Source organism: Nilaparvata lugens, chromosome 12 (genome assembly GCF_014356525.2).
Source record: "Nilaparvata lugens isolate BPH chromosome 12, ASM1435652v1, whole genome shotgun sequence".
NCBI classification, from domain to species: domain Eukaryota; kingdom Metazoa; phylum Arthropoda; class Insecta; order Hemiptera; family Delphacidae; genus Nilaparvata; species Nilaparvata lugens.
The window spans coordinates 8,382,785-8,396,393 of record NC_052515.1 but is presented as its reverse complement, the minus strand read 5'-3'; the positions used below and the strand labels follow the sequence as shown (position 1 = coordinate 8,396,393).

Here is a 13,609-nt window from a genome sequence, read left to right as displayed (position 1 = left end):
CAAATACAATGAAGCTATGATAAGTAATATTTAACATTTATAACAAGATTGAAACACTACATAATGGAGATAGATAATTTAAAATAAACATTTTCCTACAGATACCTTGAAAAGTTACCATTTGTGCACTGATTGCAGGCCGCAAAGAATCACTTTTCCGCACTAGTGCGCAAAGTGAGTACTTTGCGTATTCCAGATTTGCAGCATGACAACGCAAAATAGTTAGTAGGTTTATGGAGCACCAGTGCAGCAAAATCAAAATTAAGTTGGTAACTGCACTCATAGTGAGGCCCACGTTATAATGAATGGCAGTGGAGAACAGCGTTGCCTTGCCATTATGTGCTTTGATTATAGTCATTTCAATGCTTACATAACATAAACCCCCTTCAAGCAGTCAGATAAATTTTCAATTGAATTACTAATCATTATAATTCAATTATTATTCAATTTTAAATAAATTAAGGTTTTTATTAATAATAAAATTATACAGAAAAACATTTGATGGATTTCAGGGAATTTTACCTGTAATTACCCACTTTTCATATTCAATGGTAACTGTAGGAAAAATTTAATGTGAAATACGTGCGCAAAGTTCGTTTGCTGCACTCAAGAAATCATTCCTAAACGTTTCTTTCGGTGCAGCAAACTGTCACTTTGTGCACTAGTTGCACAAATAACTATTATCTTAATCCAATCCAGTATAAGATTCATTATGGATTTTTTAATTTCTATTTATAATAAGTTCTTTAAAAGTTAATTCTTTGAAATCTTCAAGTTGTATTACATTCTTAAAAAATGAACTACTCTGTATATAAGAATGTATTACTGTGAGAACAATGAAGGTTGTTAATAAAGTTTTTTTCCTCCACCTCCTGTCTAAAGTGTTTACTTGACTCCCTGGAACATAATACTAAAGTGTCACTTTTTCGCTCTTGGTACTAAAAAACAGAAAAACTCCCTAGAGCGTAAAAGTAACTCCATTTAAATAACATGGGAAGCATGCTAAAATTATTACAAACTTCATATCACTATACTAAAAAAATGTATAATTTTTTTATTATTTCATTTTATTCAAAATACCAGCCAACGATTATTCCTCATTAACTAATCAAATTTGAAACGGGAACTTCATCATAGCTGTAGTTGTGGCGGCCATTGTTGTTACAACTCGACAGATAGCGCTGTCGGCGGAGAACTGTGATTACAAACCGCCGGCTGGTTCTGTTTACTTTTTAGATTGACACATTGTTTGGTCACGTACGTTTTTAAAAATTATTTTATTTGCAGTTTTTATAAAAATGTAGTTGGAAGAAAAATGTTGTGTATATCATGAGTGATAGGAAAATTGTTGCCCCTCGGCTTCGCCTCGGGCTTCAAACTTTCCCCTCAGGGAGAAAGAACATTACTTTTCACTCTAGATATACAAATAACTATTCCACAATCTTCTAGTGTATACAGCTGGAATTCAAGTTATCCCGGTATACCTAATAATATAATTTTCTTATTCTTGCTAATAATGATCATTTAAATCTAAAATATATCTTATTCATAATTTTTTTTTTCAAATCATTATGATTTCACAATATTTTCAAATACAATTACTATTCTCAATAACAATCGTGATAACTTCTCAAATTCAACTGACACTTATCGAATAGAATAGGGAAAGGTGTAGTAGGATTAGCCTATTAAAACAATTATATTCTCAAATATGAATATATTTATGAATTGGATGAGATATTTTTACATTTACTTTTCATTTATAGTTACACTCATAAATTGTTTAGGGTAAATTTCAGTCTTGTTCCGTATTGATATAGTATGTTTATTTTTGTTACAGAAATTCGGAAATGATCTCCTTCAACTATACCAAAGCATCATTACACTGTGTGGACAATCATATAGAGGCACTCCGCATACTATTCGATCAAATACGAAATCCATATAATAGCTGGGATGTAATCAGATGCAATTAGTAAATCAATTTGTAAAAATAACTAACTTACCATGCTTGGTATCATTTCACTTCATGTTCTTGTGATGAACACAGAATTTTTTTTATCTATATTATTACTAAATTTTTTCTCTCTCCCAATAGATTGGAAGCTACTTTTTATTTTTAAATGAATTTTGATTAAAACTTATTTTGTTGGTTACCTACTTTATTAATATTTTATCATTAACGGCTCGAGCGAAGAATGAACTATGAATGTATTGGATGATTTAACTGATTTTAGGCATGTAAGTTGTAGTGTGTTTGATGATTGCAGTGTGTATGGTGATTTCCTAAGTATGAATGGTCAGTCTGGATTGAGTGTGTTTCATTTAAATATAAGAAGTTATAGAAGGAACTTTGATGAATTATTACTTTTACTTCAAAGCATCAATTTTAAATTCGATGTCATAGTTCTTACTGAAACTTGGATGGATGGAGTTGAATTCGCGGACCAGCTCGATGGGTATGCAATTTTTCAAACGTCTACCCAATACAATCAGAATGATGGAATAGTAGTTTATGTGAGTTCGAGTTTGCTGTATTCTTGCTGTGAAGTGAATGTCGGAGGATTGCGGTGTCTTAATCTGGTTTGTGATAAGGATAATCAACGCTACAACTTACTTTGTGTTTATCGTTGTCACGGAGTTGACCTGGCTAGCTTTATCGATGGGTTGGGGGATAGATATCAAGAAAATAATATCAATCATAATAATAACAATATTGATAATCATCATCATCAACTTAATAATAATAGAGTAATCCAGTTGATTGTTGGCGACATCAACTGCAATATTCTCGGCGACCAAATTAATAACATTAGCAGTAGGTACCTTGACACATTATATGAAGCTGGTTTCGTTTGCTGTATTGACGTACCAACTAGAGTAACAGCCAATTCATCATCTTGCATTGACCATTTATTTGTTAAACATCATGATACTAATTCCCTTTTCCCGTCAGTATTGAAGTATGATATCACAGACCATTATCCAATAGGTATAATTATAAAACAAAATATAATAAATAGGCCGGAAATTCGTTCAAATTATGACTATCAGAGAACAAACCTTGCAATATTTTCAAATCTTCTATCTGAACAGCCATGGGGCGAGGTCATTTCCTCGGATGACCCGAACACAAGTTCAACTAAATTTATTGAATTAATTCAAAGTGTGTATCAGCGTTCCACCTCGTCTCATCCGAGGAGGAGTGCTGATAAAAGACTGAAGCCCTGGATCACTTTAAGCCTTGTCAGGGCAATTAGAAAAAGAAATAATTTACACAGAGTAATTAGAAGACAGCCGTTTAATGTGCAACTGATAAATTATTACACCGAGTATCGCCGTGTATTAAGCCGACTTCTTAAAACAACTAAAAAAGCTTACTATAAACAGAAAATATTTGAATCAACTAACAACCCTAAACAATTTTGGAAAACAATTAATGAAATATCTGGTTCAAATAACAATAAAACTCCTTTTCCAGTACAAAATTTTCTTAAGCTCATGCTCCAGTGATAACCATACATTAAATTCCTCACTAGATATTGCCAATGACTTCAATAAATTTTTTGCTAACATAGGAGCTGATCTAGCTCAAAAATAAGACAAAATAATGCCAATATCAGAACAATTCCATTTACACCACCTGACTCTGAATCCAGATTTATTCTTAGAGAGGTTTCAGAACAGGACGCCAATGTGTGATGGGAATTCGGGGAGGCTCTGCCCCTGGCTGTGATGACATTCCCGTTAACTTGATAAAAAATAATATTGATATTCTTCTCACCCCGCTCTGCCACATCATAAATTGTAGTTTCAGAACCGGAATTTTCCCTGATTTGTTTAAGCTTGCCAAAGTAATCCCTCTCCACAAGTCAGGTAGTAAAGTTGACCTTAATAATTACCGTCCTATATCATTACTTAGTATTTTCTCAAAAGTTATTGAAAAATGTTTTAAAAAACAATTAACTAATTACATAAAAACTAACAACCTACTCACTGAGTTTCAATTCGGCTTCAGGGACGATTGCAACTCAGAAAACTGCTTTTATCGCTTAAGCGACTTTTTGAGGGTGGGTATTAATAATAATAAATACATTCTTCTTCTATTTGTTGACCTCACCAAGGCTTTTGATTCTATAGACCGCTCCATCTTGATGAGAAAACTGTATAAATATGGTATTGCTGGGATAGCCCATTCATGGATCAATAGCTACTTGTCTGAGCGTAAACAGATTGTGAGTATCAACAATACATATAGTAATGTTCAGGGAATAGACTATGGAGTAGTCCAGGGTAGTACCCTTGGTCCGGTTCTATTTCTCCTGTACATTAATGACATAATTGAAAGCAATATTATGGGGAAAATTTTGTTATTTGCTGACGACACTGCTGTGTATTTTGAGGGGGATAGCTGGAGAGAAGTGTACAGGACCGCAAATAGTGGTGTAGTGAGACTGAAAAAGTGGTTTGATAGCAATATCCTTAGTATGAATATTAGTAAAACCAAAGTCATGCCTATTTTTCTTCACAAAAAACGTGCCCCACCTCCCCAGTTGGATCTTAAACTTCACATGTGTGGTCGTGAGTGGGATGTTGAATGTGACTGCAGGTCAATTGAGTCTGTAAATGAAATAAAATATCTGGGTATCATTTTTGATAATAGACTGAGTTGGATGCAGCACATAGCCTACTTGAAAAATAAGTTGAGAAAGTTGATCTTCGTTTTCTCTAAATTACATGGTATCCTCAATGTTAAAGAATTAAGAATGATATATTTTTCATTTGCTCAGTCCATCATGACATACGGTATTATTGCATGGGGCGGTGCATGTGATGTATACATTAAAGAATTATCTATAACTCAGAAAGCAATTATCAAGGCTGGACTAGGTCTGGAAAGGACTTATTCATCAGATCTCTTGTTCAATTTTTTCAATGTTCTCACTATAAAAAAACTTTTCATCAAATCTGTTATGACCTATGCATTTAAAAATAAGATTGTTTTCAATAATTCCTCTCAACACAATTACCTGACCCGCGGCTCATATCTCCATCATTCTGGTGTTTCACGTAATATGAGATCTGTCTGCGACAGAAATGTGACATATCTGGTTCACGTAATTCTGCGGAATGCACCTTTGTTTGTTAGTCAGCCGGGGGAATGCTCAATATACCATTACAAAAGAGTATTGCGGGGGTGGTTATCTGCCTTAAATAACGACGAATGTGATCTGATTTTGAGATCTGCGTACGTCTAGCCCCGCTGCGCGCTAACGCGGTTGGTTAAACTCCAGGCTTACGCTTCAAATTATTCTACTGTAGACCTATATTCTATACAAATTTTATTCCTCTATATATTTATTATTTTGAGCTTCCAATTTTCATCTTCTTTACCTCCATCAGTAATCAACCAATGAATTTAAATGCATTTAACAGCCATTTTAGATTGTTGGTGTGTGTGTATGTGTGTGGTGTGTGTGTGGCTGTCTTCCCCCTCCCTGTATGTGTGAGTTGTATGTGTGTAGTTGTGCTACAATATTTCTATGATTGAATAATAATTTCTATTATCTAACATATCATAATTCAATTTACTTCTTTATTTAAGTTATTCTGTTCATTTCAATACAATGTACCTAGCCAAATCTAATTTCCAGGAATTTCTCTCAAGTTATAATAATTTAAATAATGTAATTACGAACTCAAACAACTCACAAACAGACCTGCGTGTCCATGTGAGTGTTGTTTCAATTATATCTTTTTATATATTGTTTATACTGTAAATGTTGGAAACAAATAAATTTGATTTGATTTGATTTGACACATCTCCGTAACATACACAAACCAATATACCTGCTGACCAGTTCACTACTTGGAACATTGCCAGCAATAGATGGAGGGGAGTGTTGCCGCGTCGCGTTACAAAGCTCTCTCACTCAGACACAAAAGAAGGAGAATGCTGCTAGGTAGTGGGAGTGATTAGTGGAGGATAGAGCATCGGACCTCTCCGTCTTCGAGAAAGAGCCGTGTTAAAAGTAATTTATCTCGCACTTTAGTGTAGGAGCCCTACCTGTGCTGACGTCACACGAATGCACTACGGCTTTGTTTACGGAGGTAGTGATTTGACACATCTAGCATGAGTTAACGAAACAAGCTTTTTATCATATTTGCACAGTACGTATTGGCCGTTTTCATACTCACAGATTTCTCGCCGACACAATGATATCGTGGGGGTTGATATGACATGGAATCAAAACAGTTTTCATACTCAGCTAAGTCCAAAGGAGTCAGCGTCGGTTGATATTTCATTTCGTTGAAAGAATCGCTTGTAATAGACAGTACTTGTCCTTTTTATATGACAAAGCTCGTATGTAAGCACGTTATAAAGTCGTTTATAGCGTATTATATTTGAAGGTGATTACAGGCTTGCTGTTTACACGCTCCTACTCGTGTCGGCATACGGCTCTGTCATCAAGAGTTTTGACCGTTTAAAAATGAGGTGTAATGCTCTGTTTTAAATCGTAGATAAACAGAAAGCTTGTAATTGTCTTTACATATGATTAGTAAACATCAATTACTGAATAATATCATAGAGAAACGATAGCATAAGTAGATATCCCATGGTATAGGGCGTTTATGTCGCAACTTTTACTGTTATCCCAAGCCGATAGTTCACGTAGTTCTTTCCTATGCAGCTGTGTGACGCTGGTAGTCTCTCAAATTGTGCAGTTCATACACTATCACCTCAAAAAAACAGTAAAAATTGACAATAATCGACTGTAAACAGCTTGAGATAACAGTAAAAGTTGCGACATAAATTCCCTATACCATGGGATATCTACTTACGCTATTGTTTCTCTATGATAATATACTGAATACTGTACAACAATTATATTATAACTTACTTACATACAAGCTTTGACATTATCAAGAAATAAAAATAAAGAATCCAAGTTCCTTTTTTTATTTTACTCACAACATGTTTCATCATTGATGTCATTTCAAGTGAGAGAATGAAATGAATAAATAATAAATATTCTTGACTTACCGGTATTGTTTCTCATCATAAGCTTTATATTGATCTATTTCACTATCCATGACGAGCTGTAAATAATAATCCGTTTTTTGAACTATTTTTAACGACACTGCAGTCTAATTTTTTAATATTAGCATAGAAAAACAATAGCCTAAGTAGATATCCCATGGTATAGGGCGTTTATATCGCAACTTTTACTGTTATCTCAAGCCTATAGTACACGTAGTTCTTTCCCGTGAAGCTTTATGACGCTGGTAGTCTCTCATATTGTGCCGTTCATACTCTTATAGTAGGCGCACACAGATCGTCATCGGACGGATCATACTTTTTACTTTCCTTGCCCTTTTACCATAGGTAAGGAAAGTATTGCTTTCCGAAAAAAAATAAGGTACCCCAATTTCTAAATTTCTATACGTTTTAAGGTCCCCTGAGTCCAAAAAAGTTGTTTTTGGGTATTGGTCTGTATGTGTGTGTGTGTGTGTATGAGTGTATGTGCGTCTGTGTACACGATATCTCATCTCCCAATTAACGGAATGACTTGAAATTTGGAACTTAAGGTCCTTACACTATAAGGATCCGACACGAACAATTTCGATCAAATTCCATTCAAGATGGTGGCTAAAATGGCAAAAACAGGGTTTTTCGCGATTTTCTCTAAAATGGCTCCAACGATTTTGATCAAATTCATAACTAAAATAGTCATTGATAAGCTATATCAACTGCCACAAGTCCCATATCTGAAAAAATTTCATGAGCTCTGCCCCATCTATCCAAAGTTCGATTTTAGTTTTCTAATTATCAGGTCTCAGATATAATTGAAACGGAAAATTTTGAGTGGGAAAAATTGAGCATGGAAATCTCTTCAATTGATGTCTAGTAACATTTTCACCTAAAATTGAAAATAAGCTTGAAATTTGAGAAAATGTAATTATTCAATTGCAAACTTTTGGCAACTGTTGATTCTATTAAATCATTCACTATGAAGAGAAAGCTGATCTCGTGTGTATCCAGCGTTATTGAACTGTCACCAGCTGGCTCAGATCTTTGAGTTGAGATGCGCGTTTACACTAGCGTCAGGTGATCAATTTAATGGCAAGGAAAGTTGTGTGAGTGCGCCACACCAGATTTTTTTAGTTGCTGCGCACACTAGTCGTCATCGGAGCATTGGCATTTTAGTTCATTGAGACGTATGTCGAGTCGTGTGCGAATTAGGAATTTAATAAACAAATATTACAGTAAAATCACTTAAATGGGCTACTTTTGTTCAAATGAATAAAAACTTGTAGTAACCTTTATTAAAGGGTATTATTACTTTATTTATTTTAAAGGGTACTTCAAGTTTTTATCAAATATCTTCTATCTATATAAATAAAAGTTAAATGGTACTCACTCGTAGAACTAAAAATCAACCAGACCAAAGACGTTCAAATTTGGTAGGTATGTTCAGTTGGCCCTTTAGAGGCGCACTAAGAAATCTTTTGGCGATATTTTAACTCTTAGGGTGGTTTTTAAGGGTTTAAAGTTCTTTTAGCATGTATATTCTTCTTATTCCAATATCTTAAAATTATAATTGAAATGTCCATACCATATGTTATTGAGAGGAGCGGAGAGGAGAGGAGAGGAGAGGAGCGCATGCGCGCAGTGTGTTGGTCAACAATTTATTAGCTCTTCAAAGTATCGTGATTTATACAATTACTCACTCAGTTAACTTATTAGACTGTGTTTAGTGGTATCAGTGAAGTCTCATGTCTCCAATGTTTCGAAAGAAGTAGTCAAATGCCAAAGTGTTTTTGAATTGTGAGTGGTTTTTAAATAATCTCTTCTGCTCCTAACCTCAATATTTCAAAGCCGGCGGGTAAGAATTTGAACATAGTTCGTTTATCAGTGCGCTCTGTGACCTGTAGCTTGCTGCTTCAACTTTCAATACAGTACCTATAGACTCTAGTTTCAATCTTCGTTATCATATCGTTCAGCTGATTGTTACATTGCTTTGGATGATAATAATAACAAGGGTCAATCTGATAATCAATCCGTCATTACAGAAAGATAAATTACATATAAATTTACGTATGATTTTGGAAATCATTCAAATCAATTGTCATCCAGGTTGAATCTTACAACAAACTTTACAAATGAAAGTTTTCCTGTCATATTGAACTTATGTCAAAAACCGCTTCACATATGTTGAACTGACATGCGAATTGCTCCGTATCAACTAGCATTTCTCAATCACTACTAATCTACATTTTGTTTGTAACGCTTGGGCTGTCGGTGTATTATATTTGGTGTATACCAGGATACCTTAGTATACAGTGTTGTCTGCCTTCTTGTTCATAACTCTGCGTTTTGGATGCTGCATGCTGGCTGTGTTTAATTGCATCGGATACTACACCTATTTGAGAGAATCGTATTGCTAACTTGTGATAAGGAGTATTGAAGACTGATGTCATCCTTTCTATCGGCTTTATCTCTCACTCGTTGGTGTTTTCTACGTAGGAATGAATTGGCTGCTTGGTGACTGGTCGGTCTAATCTGCACTTCTAGTGCTTCATACTGAGACCTGAGATGATAATGATTACTTATTGAGCTTGACGACTGTTATCATGTTTTTCTCATTTCTCACTATATAATATTTCCTTTTCATTAGCAAAATTTGATCAATACATATTTAATAAGAATAAATCTTTTTAAATCGATTGTTCTTCCTGATATACTAACTATAAAAATGTGTTCGTAACTATATGTGGAAAGAAAATTGTTTGATGATCATTTATTTATGCCTATAGTATAGTCTCATAGTACTTAGATCATAGTATAGTATATTGTCAGTCGTTATATTTGATTCTTTCTAGTTTTTATTTTTAGTATAATTGCTATCATTCAAGTGTAGGGATGAATAAGTTTTCTCTTGGTGTTACTAGTCGCGGAAATCCAAAACTGGTGTTCAGGGGGTACTCTTTTAGAAAATCAGCAGATACTGCATTGGGTGATATTAGATGGCGTTGTCTTAATAAAACATGTAGTGCATCTCTCAAAACAGATAAGTCTGTATCTAGAATAACTGAGCTTCCTCTCTTACATAATCATTCAACTCCGGATATTGGTAACAATGAGTTAGATAACTCTGTCGCATACTCCACACCAAATATTGACGAAGAAGAAAGAGTTTTGCCTTCTGACTTCGATGCGGACTCTAGAAGTAAGACGATCATGAGTAAGGGAGCTTCTAGTAGTAATTGCACCCCCAGCACCCCCAGGGTTGAGCGGGGCTCTGTGAGAGTTTCCAGTAATTTCTCCTCATCCTTCATAAAGAGCATTAGTCTAAATATTAACAGTACTCAATGCTCTTCACCAAAGGAATTTGAATGCATTGAAAACTCTTGTCACTCTTGCTCCTTAAATAATACAAATGGGTGTGTTTCTCCGATAATCGATAATAGGCAAGAGGGTTGTGAAGGTCAGTCAGCGGCAGAGCGTGATAATGTCGCACTTAGACGCCAACTTGAAAAGATGCGAACTGAATGGGACGCGGCAATACACAGATCAATTGAGAATGAGTTGAAATTGATGAGCCTAACTGATAAATCTGTTGTTGACTGTGAAACTCAAACTCAAATTGAAGATCTGATTGGGGTGTGTGTCGTATATTGATGAAATCCATTCCATTGTAGGGAATGGGGTTAAAAATCACGTTAATGATAATGGAACACAAACTGAGCTTGACCTGGAAAATGTACCTAATACTGATAAGCGGGAACTTGATTTGAGAAACATAGATACACAAACCGAATCTAGTTATAGACTATCGACAAAGAAATGCAAGCCTGACTGTGATGGGCTGGATATTATTATTCTCCGAGAGAATACAATTAAACTTCTAAATGAAAATAATAACCTTCTCCATAGAGAAATAGAAGACTTGAGTAGTGAATTGAGAACGAGCTTTGATAAGATTAACTCACTGCTGCAAGATATTGATCAAATTAAAGAAGAATTGATGAATAAAAATGAAATAATTAGAATAATTCAAACTGAAAACGATAATGTACCTACGAATGAAAGTACCTATTGTCATCGACAAAGTAGGCTCTCAGTATGATGATTTTATTGAGCCAAGACACTCGATAAAGGCTGGAACCAATCTTAATGAAACAGGAGCTGCTATAATGGTACAAAACAGATTTGATTCGTTCTCTGAGTTTTCGTTATCTGCGACAAAGAATAGGCCTATTTCTCATAAACAACAGGTGAAAGGTAAAGTTCATAGACCTGCTGCTGAAAACAGGGTTCAAAAGACTCATTACTTGAAATATAGTGATTCAACCTACAATAAAAAGAAAAAGAGGATGACAATATTAGCTGATAGTCAGGGTAAACAATTGAGTAAATACCTAGATCAACTGCATGAGGACTTTGATTTTTTCGTTTATACCAAGCCAGGAGCTAAATTAAAACACGTCATCCTGGATGGGCTACAGTTTGTCAAGGATTTCACTAAGGATGATGTCATCGTAATACTGGCAGGAACAAATGATTTTCATAAAGATGAACCCCATCAACTTACAATTTGCCAAGGAATAAGTAGTCTTCTAGAACTGAAGTTGGAGTCCAATATTGTGATTTGCAGCGTCCCTTGCCGCTATGATGACACCAGCCTAAACGATAACATAATCTACTCAAACTCGTACATATCAAGAGTGGTGCACGGCTATGTTGGTGTGCTGCAGCTTTCCTTCCTGGACATCAATGACATCCTCCAGAGATCCAGCCTCACAAAACACGGTCTGCATCTGAATAGGCGTGGTAAACAAGTACTCTCAAAACACTTGGGAAGATTCGTAAAAGCAGACTTTGATGAGTGGTGCTGATCGAACGGTGACTGCTGGAGGTGAGGCTGCTATAAATAAAATAATCAACCGATTGCCTGAATCTCCCGACATAGGGTCTTACCCCATCACAATCATTCCATCCAGTTCTCCGACTCTCTGTTGTCTGACTCCTGTTCCTGCAGAGATGTCTCTTATGGGAGTAGCCTCCCTCTATGAATCCTCTTCTCTTGCACCCTTTTCATCGCAGTCTCCTGTACCTTGTAATACATCTCCCAATAGGACAATGTTTTCAGTTATTCCGGTGATGATGAATGATTCAAGCATCGAAGTATCGGATGATTTATCTGTTATTCAAATACATGATAATGGTAAAAATGTGGTATTTGAACATAATTATGCATCATCTTCATGTAGCCCGGATTTAAACGAATAGATTATGACAAGGCTAATGTGATGGCTACTTCTCCTTCTTCTTCTTCCTCTATCAATCATGTAAATAACATTGTAGATAACTGTGAATTCAAGACAAATAGACATAAGCAGGTGGCTAATAATTTTAAAGTGATTCATCAGAACATAGATGGTCTATTTCACAAGATAAATCTGCTAGAGATTTTAATTGAAGATGAAAGGCCTGACGTCTTAATTATTACAGAGCATGGTCTAAAGGAGGACAAAATAAATTGTATAAAATTGAATAATATGTCTCTGTCATGTAGCTATTGTAGGTCCGGTATGAGAAAAGGGGGGGTTGCTATATTTGTCAGTGATGTTTTGTTGGATTTTTTGGGTAGCAGTTTGAGGATTCTGGATAATAGTAACATATGTTCAATGGGCGACATTGAGATATGCGGTATTAGGTTAGAATTTGGGAAAGATGTGGACTTTGTAATCTGTGGGGTATATCGACCACCTAATGGAGATATTGACTTGTTTTTCGACAGATTCTCATGCTTAATTGAACGGATAACAGAGAGGTTGAAAAATAACATTATTTTAGCTGGCGATTATAATATTGATGTCTTAAAAAATACCCCAGCTTACAGAAATTTGGTTATCGTCTTGGATCAGTTTGGTTTACGTTATACAATATCAGAGCCAATAAGAATTAGACCTGACTCCAGAACAACGATAGATAATGTAATGACCAACATTTTTGAGGATAATTGTAAGTCAGCGGTTCTGCATACTTTTTTGTCAGATCATTCAGCTCAAGTGTTCTCCACCACTGTTGATCTTGATTCGGGGAGAGCTGATAAGAAGGATGATCAGGCTGGTCCAGCATTTCCTTATAATTTCTCAAATTCGAATTTGAACAATTTGAAAGCAGCTCTTAGTAGAGAAACGTGGTCCTCTCTATATGAAAAGTCTGATGTGAACCAACAATTTGATTCCTTTCACAGCTGCCTATTGCATCATATAGGTGTTCAGTGTCCACCAATAAAAAAAAAGAGAAAACGCAGTAAGAGAAATGAAAATAGGATGTTTAGGATGAGACTTGAGTCGATAAATCCTGAGATTCAGCAGCTAAGGGCGCTTATAGACTTGTCAAGATTCAGGATCAAGGAGGGGTTGGTTGTAGATGAGGATTTATTGAGGCGTGTTAAGCGGCAATATGTCAATAAGGTCATTGAGGCGAAGAAACAGCACTATGCTAATATTATTTCAAGTTCAAATAATAAGTCTAAAACTAGTTGGAACATAATAAATAAATTTAGAGGAGGAAAAAATACATTGATGAAGGACA

At 35.3% G+C, this 13,609-nt stretch overlaps 1 protein-coding gene across 3 annotated transcripts in view; it reads left to right on the top strand.

Annotated features, from left to right (window-relative positions):
• LOC111061069 (zinc transporter 1) overlaps positions 1 to 2,078 on the top strand; it is a 37,812-nt gene extending 35,734 nt beyond the window's left edge. For 2 of the 3 annotated variants that reach the window (XM_039438864.1, XM_039438865.1), the window contains exon 11: positions 1,841 to 2,078. The gene's annotated coding sequence lies outside the window, so the exon portion shown is untranslated. The remainder of the gene's footprint in view (positions 1 to 1,840) is intronic. The other variant, XM_039438866.1, reaches the window with a different exon arrangement.
• The last annotated feature ends 11,531 nt before the right edge of the window (positions 2,079 to 13,609 follow it).